This window comes from Hordeum vulgare, chromosome 2H, assembly GCF_904849725.1.
Source record: "Hordeum vulgare subsp. vulgare chromosome 2H, MorexV3_pseudomolecules_assembly, whole genome shotgun sequence".
Taxonomy (NCBI): Eukaryota; Viridiplantae; Streptophyta; class Magnoliopsida; order Poales; family Poaceae; genus Hordeum; species Hordeum vulgare.
Window position 1 is genome coordinate 239,085,102 of NC_058519.1, and position 8,788 is coordinate 239,093,889.

Genomic DNA, 8,788 nt, shown 5'->3' on the forward strand with positions numbered 1-8,788 from the left:
TTGCCTTAGATATCGTCAGGACTTTGCGCGGTTCTATCAATTGATCAGCAGTAATTTGTTCACCCACCGTAACACTTGCTATTTTGAGAGAAGCCTCTAGTGAACACTATCGCCCCCAGGGTCTACTCCACACCATATTTTCAGCCTTACACTTTTTACTTCGTTGCACTTTCCTCCTTCAGATCTCACTTTGCAAACAATCTTGAAGGGATTGACAACCCCTTTGAAGCGTTGGGTGCAAGCTTGTTTGTGTTTGCGCAGGTACTCTGGACTTGACAAGACCCTCCATCTGGATCGATACCTTGGTTCTCAAACTGAGGAAAATACTTACTCCTCCTGTGCTGCATCACCCTTTCCTCTTCAAGGGAAAAGCCAACACAATCCCAGCCTCTGTCAACGTGCCAATTCCTTGCGCCATTGCTGGGGAGGAAGATCAAGTCAAGAACTCATCCAAGTAGGTGTCGCAAACTCATCTCTTGCATTTACTTTGTTTGCCAGTTGCCTATCGTTTTCCTCTCCCCCACTTCAACAATTTGCCTTTTTCGTTCGCCTTTTCGTTCATCCTTTTCTCTCGCTTGCTTTCTGTTCGCTTGTGTGCCATGTGCCTTCAATATGCTTGCATCTTCGCTTGCTGAAAATCTAGTGATATGGATCCTCATCCACTTGCTAATCTCTTTAAGAGATCCAATTATGTTGATCCAATTGATAGTGAGTTGAGTGCACTTGACTATCTTTATGGAGTTTTGCTTGAGATGCGTGAATCTGAAAATTGTGAGGAACAAATTTATGAAGTGATTCACGAGGGCTCCTTGGATGAAAAGCATGATTGCAATGGTTTCACTATAAATTCTATTAGTGACAATCATGCTAAAAATATGCAAAACCCTAAGCTTGGGGATGCTAGTTTTGCTATGTCCACTACTTGTTGCAATGATCATGAGTGGGGCGATGATTTTTTTTATGATCTTGAAAATTTGTTTAAGCCTCATGATGAATATGATATTTGCAATATTATTGAAAGTGGGTTTGGAGAAGTCATGACTTTAGTTGATGATAATCCCACTATTTTTTATGAGCGTCAACTTTGCATGCATGTGGATCATGAAAAGAATATCCTATGTGATAGCTATATTGTTGAATTTGATTATGATCCCACATGTAATTGCTACGAGAGAGGAAAATATTGTGGTAGAAACTTTCATGTTACCAAACCACCTCTCGTTGTGTTGAGATTGCAATTGTCTCTTTCTTCTTCCTTGCATATGGTAACTATTGGTTGTCTTGACAATATTTTTTCCTATAAAATGCCTATGCATAGGAAGTATTTTAGACTTAGATGTGATTTTCACATGCTTTATGATGCTCTCGTTCTGCTTCAATTCTTGTCTTTTGTGTGAGCATCATTGAGTTATCAATGCCTAGCTAGGGGCGTTAAACAATAGCGCTTGTTGGGAGGCAACCCAATGAATTTATCTTTTTCTTTCTATTTTGTTGCGTCCAAACTTTGATAATTCTGTTGTGATTCTGTTTTTTGTGTTTCTTTTTGTGTTTGAGCCAAGCAAAACCTTTATGACTAGTCTTGGTAATGGTTGTTCGATCCTGCCGGAAAAATACAGAAACTTTTCACTCGCGAGATGATTTTTCATTTTTATTCAGAAAGAGCTTTTGAGTTGATTCTTTTTTCTGCTGGTTGATATGCCTTTTTCCCAGGCAGTCGTAATTTTTCATAATTTTCGAGGGAACAGAAGTATACGAAGTATACAGATTGCAACAGACTAGTCTGTTTTTAAAGATTCTGTTTTATGTTGAGTTGGTTGCTTGTTTTGATGAAACTATGGTTCTTTTCGGCCGCCGCAAGCTTCTTTCTCCGCAAGATCCCATCTGGGGCATGTTCGGGTGCCCTGCCGGAGGGGGGATTGGAATACAGAGGGCTTCTTCATCAACACCATGACCTCTCCGATGATGTGTGAGTAGTTCACCATAGACCTACGGGTCCATAGCTAGTAACTAGATGGCTTATTCTCTCTCTTGGATCTTCAATACAAAGTTCTCCATGATCTTCATGGAGATCTATCCGATGTAATCTTCTTTTGCGGTGTGTTTGTCGAGATCCGATGAATTGCGGATTTATGATCAGATTATCTATGAATCTTATTTGAGTTTCTTCTGATCTCTCTTATGCATGATTTCATATCCTTGTAATTCTCTTCGAGTTGTGGGTTTTGTCTGGCCAACTAGATCTATGATTCTTGGAATGGGAGAAGTGCTTGGTTTTGGGTTCATACCGTGCGGTGACCTCACCCAGTGACAGAAGGGGTACCGAGGCATGCATCATGTTGTTGCAACCAAGGGTAAAAAGATGGGTTTTCATCATTGGTTTGAGATTATCCCTCTACATCATGTCATCTTGCTAAAAGCGTTACTCTGTTCGTCATGATCTCAATACACTAGATGCATGCTGGATAGCAGTCGATGTGTGGAGTAATAATAGTAGATGCATAAAGTATCGGTTTACTTGTCTCGGACGTGATGCCTATATGTATGATCATTGCCTTAGATATCGGCATGACTTTGCGCGGTTCTATTAATTGCTCGGCCGTAATTTGTTCACCCACCATAACACTTGCTATTTTGAGAGAAGCCTCTAGTGAACACTATGGCCCCCAGGGTCTACTCCACACCATATTTTCAGCCTTACACTTTTTACTTCGTTGCACTTTCCGCCTTCAGATCTCACTTTGCAAACAATCTTGAAGGGATTGAAAACCCCTTTGAAGCCTTGGGTGCAAGCTTGTTTGTGTTTCCGCAGGTACTCTGGACTTGACGAGACCCTCCTTCTGGATCGATACCTTGGTTCTGAAACTAAGGGAAATACTTACTGCTCCTGTGCTGCATCACCCTGTCCTCTTCAAGGGAAAACCAACGCAAGCCCAGCCTCTGTCAACGTGTCAATTTCTGACGCTGTTGTTTGTGGGATAGCAGGGGACGGTACTCATCTTTTCTCTATCTTTTGTCGTGGTTGCGCGTTGAGCCGTGATCAACCTCACACCTTGTAATATCGGCAAGAACCCATTCTTAACCTTATCCATATTGAACTTCTTCAATAGCTTGTCAAGGTATGTGCTTTGTGAAAGAACAATGAGGCGTCTCGATCTATCTCTATAGATCTTGATGCCTAATATGTAAGTTGCTTCTCCAAGGTCTTTCATTGAAAAACTCTTATTAAAATAGGACTTTATGCTTTCCAAAAGTTATATATCATTTCCCATCGACAATATGTCATCCACATATAATATGATAAATGCTATAGTGCTCCCACTCACTTTCTTGTAAATACAGGCTTCTCCATAAGTCCGTACAAACTCAAATGCTTTGATCACCTCATCAAAGCGAATGTTCCAACTCTGAGATGCTTGCACCAGCCCATAGATAGAGCGCTGGAGCTTGCATACCTTATCAACATTATTAGGATTGACAAAACCTTCCGGCTGTATCATATACAATTCTTCCTTAAGAAAACCGTTCAGGAATGCCGTTTTGACGTCTATTTGCCAGATTTCATAATCATAAAATGCGGCAACTTCTAACATGATTCGGACCGACTTCAGCATCGCTACGGGTGAGAAGGTCTCATTGTAGTCAATCCCTTGAACTTGTTGATAACCCTTAGCGAGAATTCGAGCCTTATAGATGGTCACATTACCATCCGCGTCACTCTTCTTCTTAAAGATCCATTTATTTTCTATGGCTCGCCGATCATTAGGCAAGTCCACCAAAGTCCATACTTTGTTCTCATACATGGATCCTATCTCAGATTTCATGGCTTCGGGCCTTTTGTTGGAATTCGGGCCCGCCATCGCTTCTTCATAGTTCGAAGGTCCACTCTTGTCCAACAACCTGATTTCCATGATAGAGTTGTCATACCACTATGGTGCAGAACGTGTCCTTGTGGACCTTCGAGGTTCACTAGAAACTTGATCTGAACTTTCATGATAATCACCATTAACTTCTTCTCTGGCCGGTGCAGGCACCTCAGAAACATTTTATTGTGCTATGCTACTCTCCGGTTCGAGAGGAGGTACGATTACCTCATCAAGTTCTACTTTCCTCCCACTTACTTCTTTCGAGAGAAACTCTTTCTCTATAAAGGATTCGTTCTTGGCAACATAGATTTTTCCTTCGTATCTAAGATAGAAGGTGTACCCAATAGTTTCCTTAGGGTATCCTATGAAGACGCATTTTTCTGCTTTGGGTTCGAGCTTCTCAGGTTGAAGTTTATTCACATAAACATCGCAGCCCCAAACTTTCATAAATGACAGCTTAGGTTTCTTGCCAAACCATAATTCATACGGTGTCGTCTCAACGTATTTAGACGGTGCCCTATTTAAAGTGAATGCGGCAGTTTCCAATGCATATCCCCAAAATGATAGCAGTAAATCAATAAGAGACATCATAGATCGCACAATATCCAATAGAGTGCGATTACGACGTTCATACACACCGTTACGCTGCAGTGTGACAGGCGGCGTGAGTTGTGAAACAATTCCACATTTCCTTAGGTGCGTGCCAAACTCATGACTCAAATATTCTCCTCCACGATCCGATCATAAGAACTTTATTTTCTTGTCACGTTGATTCTCTACCTCACTCTGAAATATCTTGAACCTTCCAAAGGTTTCATACTTGTGTTTCATTAAGTAGACATACCAATATATACATAAGTTATCGGTGAGGGTGAGAACATAACGATAGCCACCGCGAGCCTCGACGGTCATTGGACCGTATACATCGGTATGTATTATTTCCGAGAAGTTGGTTGCTCGCTCCATTGTTCCGGAGAACGAAGTCTTGGTCATTTTGCCCATGAGGAATGGTTCGCATGTGTCAAATGATTCAAAAGAAAGAGACTCCAAAAGTCCATCTGTATGGAGTTTCATCATGCGCTTGACACTGATATGACCAAGGCAGCAGCGCCACAAGTATGTGGGACTATCATTATCAACCTTACATCTTTCGGTACTCACACTATTAATATGTGTAACATCACGTTCAAGATTCATCAAGAATAAACCATCGACCAACGGGGCATGACCATAAAACATATCACTCATATAAATGGAACAACCGTTATTCTCAGATTTAAATGAGTAGCCATCTCGCATCAAGCAAGATCCTGATACAATGTTCATGCTTAAAGCCGGTACTAAATTACAATTATTAAGGTTTAAAACTAATCCCGAAGGTACATGCAGAGGTAGCGTGCCGACGACGATCACATCGACCTTGGAACCATTCCCGACGCGCATCGTCACCTCGTCCTTTGCTAGCCTCCGCTTACTCGGCAGTTCCTGTTTGGCGATGCAAATGTGAGGAAAAGCACCGGTGTAAAATACCCAGGAGCTACTACGAGCGTTGGTAACATACACATCAATAAGATGTATATCATATATACCTTTGACGTTGTCGGCCTTCTTATCCGCTAAGTAGTTGGGGCAGTTTCGCTTCCAGTGACTGATTCCCCTCCAATAATAGCACTCGGTCTTAGGCTTGGGTCCTTCCTTTGGCTTCTTCTCGGCAACTAGTTTACCGAGCGTGGCAACTGCTTTGCCGTCCTTATTGAAGTTCTTTTTAACCTTGCCTTTCTTGAAACTCGTGGTCTTAGTCACCATCAACACTTGATGTTCTTTCTTGATTTCTACCTCCGCTGATTTTAGCATCGAATACAACTCGGGAATGGTCTTCTCCATCCCTTGCAGGTTGTAGTTCATCACAAAGCCCTTTTAGCTAGGTGGAAGTGACTGGAGGATTCTGTCAATGACCGCGTCATCCGGAAGTTCAACTCCCAGCTGAGACAAGCGGTTGTGCAACCCAGATATTCTGAGTATGTGCTCACTGACAGAACCATTCTCCTCCATCTTACAACGGAAGAACTTGTCGGAGACTTCATGTCTCTCGACCCGGGCATGATCTTGAAAAACTAGTTTCAGCTCTTGGAATATCTCATATGCTCCATGTTGCACAAAACGCCTTTGGAGCCCCGGTTCTATACTTTAAAGCATGTCGCACTAAACCAGGGAGTAGTCATCACTTCGCGACTGCCAGGCATTCATAACGTCCTGGGATACCGCAGGAACGGGAGGATCACCTAGCGACGCATTAAGGACATACGCTTTCTTGGAAGCAACGAGGATAAGCTTCAAATTACGGACCCAGTCCGCATAGTTGCTTCCATCATCTTTCAGCTTGGTTTTCTCTAGGAACGCGTTGAAGTTCAATGGGCCATTGGATCTGCAATATTAGTAAAGACAATTTTAGACTAAGTTCATGATAATTAAGTTAATCTAATCAAATTATTTAATGAACTCCCACTCAGATAGACATCCAAGTGATACATGATCCACGTCGACTAGCCCGTGTCCAATCATCACGTGAGACGGACTAGTCATCACTGGTCAGCATCTCCATGCTGATCGTATCATCCATACGACTCATGTTCGACCTTTCGGTCTCTCGTATTCCGAGGCCATGTATGTACATGCTAGGCTCGTCGAGTCAAACTAATTGTTTTGTGTGTGTAAATCTGGCTTACACCCGTTGTATTCGAACGTTAGAATCTATCACACCCGATCATCAAGTGCTGCTTCGAGACAACGATCCTTCGGAACGATGCACACTTAGGGGAATACTTATCTCGAAATTTTAATGAGGGATCATCTTATCTTTGCTACCATCGTTCTAAGCAATAAGATGGAAATATGATAAACATCACATGCAATCATATAGTGACATGATATGGCCATTATCATCTTGCTCCTTTGATCTCCATCTTCGGGGCATGGCATGATCCTCATTGTCACCGGCATGACACTGTGATCTCCATCATTGTGTCTCGATGAAGTCGTCTCACCAACTATTACTTCTACTATTATAGCTAACGGTTAGCGATAAAGTAAATTAATCACATGGCGGTGCATATCATAAAATAAATTAAGACAACTCCTATGGCTCGTGTCGGTTGTCACACTCATCGACATGCAAGTCGTGAATCCTATTACAAGAAAATTATCAATCTCATACATCACATATATAACATGTCATACCCTGCAAAAGCAAGTTAGACGTCCTCTAATTGTTGTTGCAACTTTTACGTGGCTGATTTGGGTTTCTAGCAAGAACACTTCTTACCTACGTGATAGCCACAACATTGATATGCCAATGCTATTTGCCCTTCATAAGGAAACTTTTCATCGAATCAAATTCGACTAAAGTGGGAGAGACAGACACCCGCTAGCCACCTTATGCAACAAGTGCATGCCACGCGGTAAGAAAACGTGTAAGGTCGGTCCGAGCACCTTCATCGCACAATACCGCTGAAAAAATGTTGGACTACTAACGACCAGCAATTGACAAAATCATCGCCCACAACTTTTGTATTCTACTCGTGCATAAAATCTACGCATGGAACCGGGCTCGGATGCCACTGTTGGGGAACATAGTAGTAATTCAAAAAATTCCTACGTCGCATTAGGATCTATCTAGGAGAAACAAGCAACGAGCAATGGGGTAGAGCATCTTCATACCTTTGAAGATCGCTAAGCGGAAGCGTTACTATGAACACAATTGATGGGGTCGTACTCGTAGCGATTTAGATCGCAGAAGAGTTTGATCTAAGCACCGAACAACGACGCCTCTGCGTTCAACACACGTGCACCTCGGTCACGTCTCCTTGACCTTGTTCCAGCAAGGAGAGAGGAGGAGTTGAGGGAGAGCTCCGGATGCACGACGGCGTGGTGACGGTGGAGCTGCATGGTACTCCTGCAGGGCTTCGCCAAGCACTACGGAGGACGAGGAGGAGGAGAGGTAGGGCAGCACCGAGAGAGATGAACTTGTATGTTTGCAAACCCAAACCCCTTTGGTTTATATAGGAGGAGGGGGATGAGGGTGCGCCACCTCTAGGGTTCCCTAGGTTGGGTGGCTGCATCCCTAGATGGGAGGGGCGGCGGCCAAGAGGAGGAGGTTCGGCGCCCTAGGGGTCGGCTTGCCGCCCAAGCCAGCCACCATTCCCTAGCGTTGGCCCCCTTAGCCACCTTGTGCGCCTTGGGCCCTTGGTGGTGGCGCACCAGCTCCTCTAGGGGCTGGTTACCATCCACTGTTGGCCCACGTAGCCCTTAGCGGCTGGTGGCCCTTCCCGGTGGAATCCCGGAACCCTTCCGGTGGTCCCGGTACAATACCGACGATCTCCGAAACACTTCCGGCGATCAAATATCCACTTCCTATATATGAAACTTTACCTCTGGACCATTCCGGAACTCCTCTTGACATCCGGGATCTCATCCGGGACTCCGAACAACCTTCAGTAACCACGTATACTATTCCCATAACAACTCTAGCGTCATCATACCTTAAGTGTGTAGACCCTACGGGTTCGGGAACCATGCAGACATGACCGAGACACCTCTCTGGTCAATAACCAACAGCGGGATATGGATATCCATGTTTGCTCCCACATGTCCCACGATGATCTCATTGAATTCGATCTACCCCGTATGCAATTCCCTTTGTCAACCGGTATGATACTTGCCCAAGATTCGATCATCGGTATCCCTATACCTTGTTCAATCTCGTTACCGGCAAGTCTCTTTACTCGTTCCGTAACATATCATCCCGGGGCTAACTCCTTAGTCACATTGAGCTCATTATGATGATGCATTATCGAGTGGGCCCAGAGATACCTCTCCGTCATACGGAGTGACAAATCCCAGTCTCGATTCATACCAAACAAACAGAC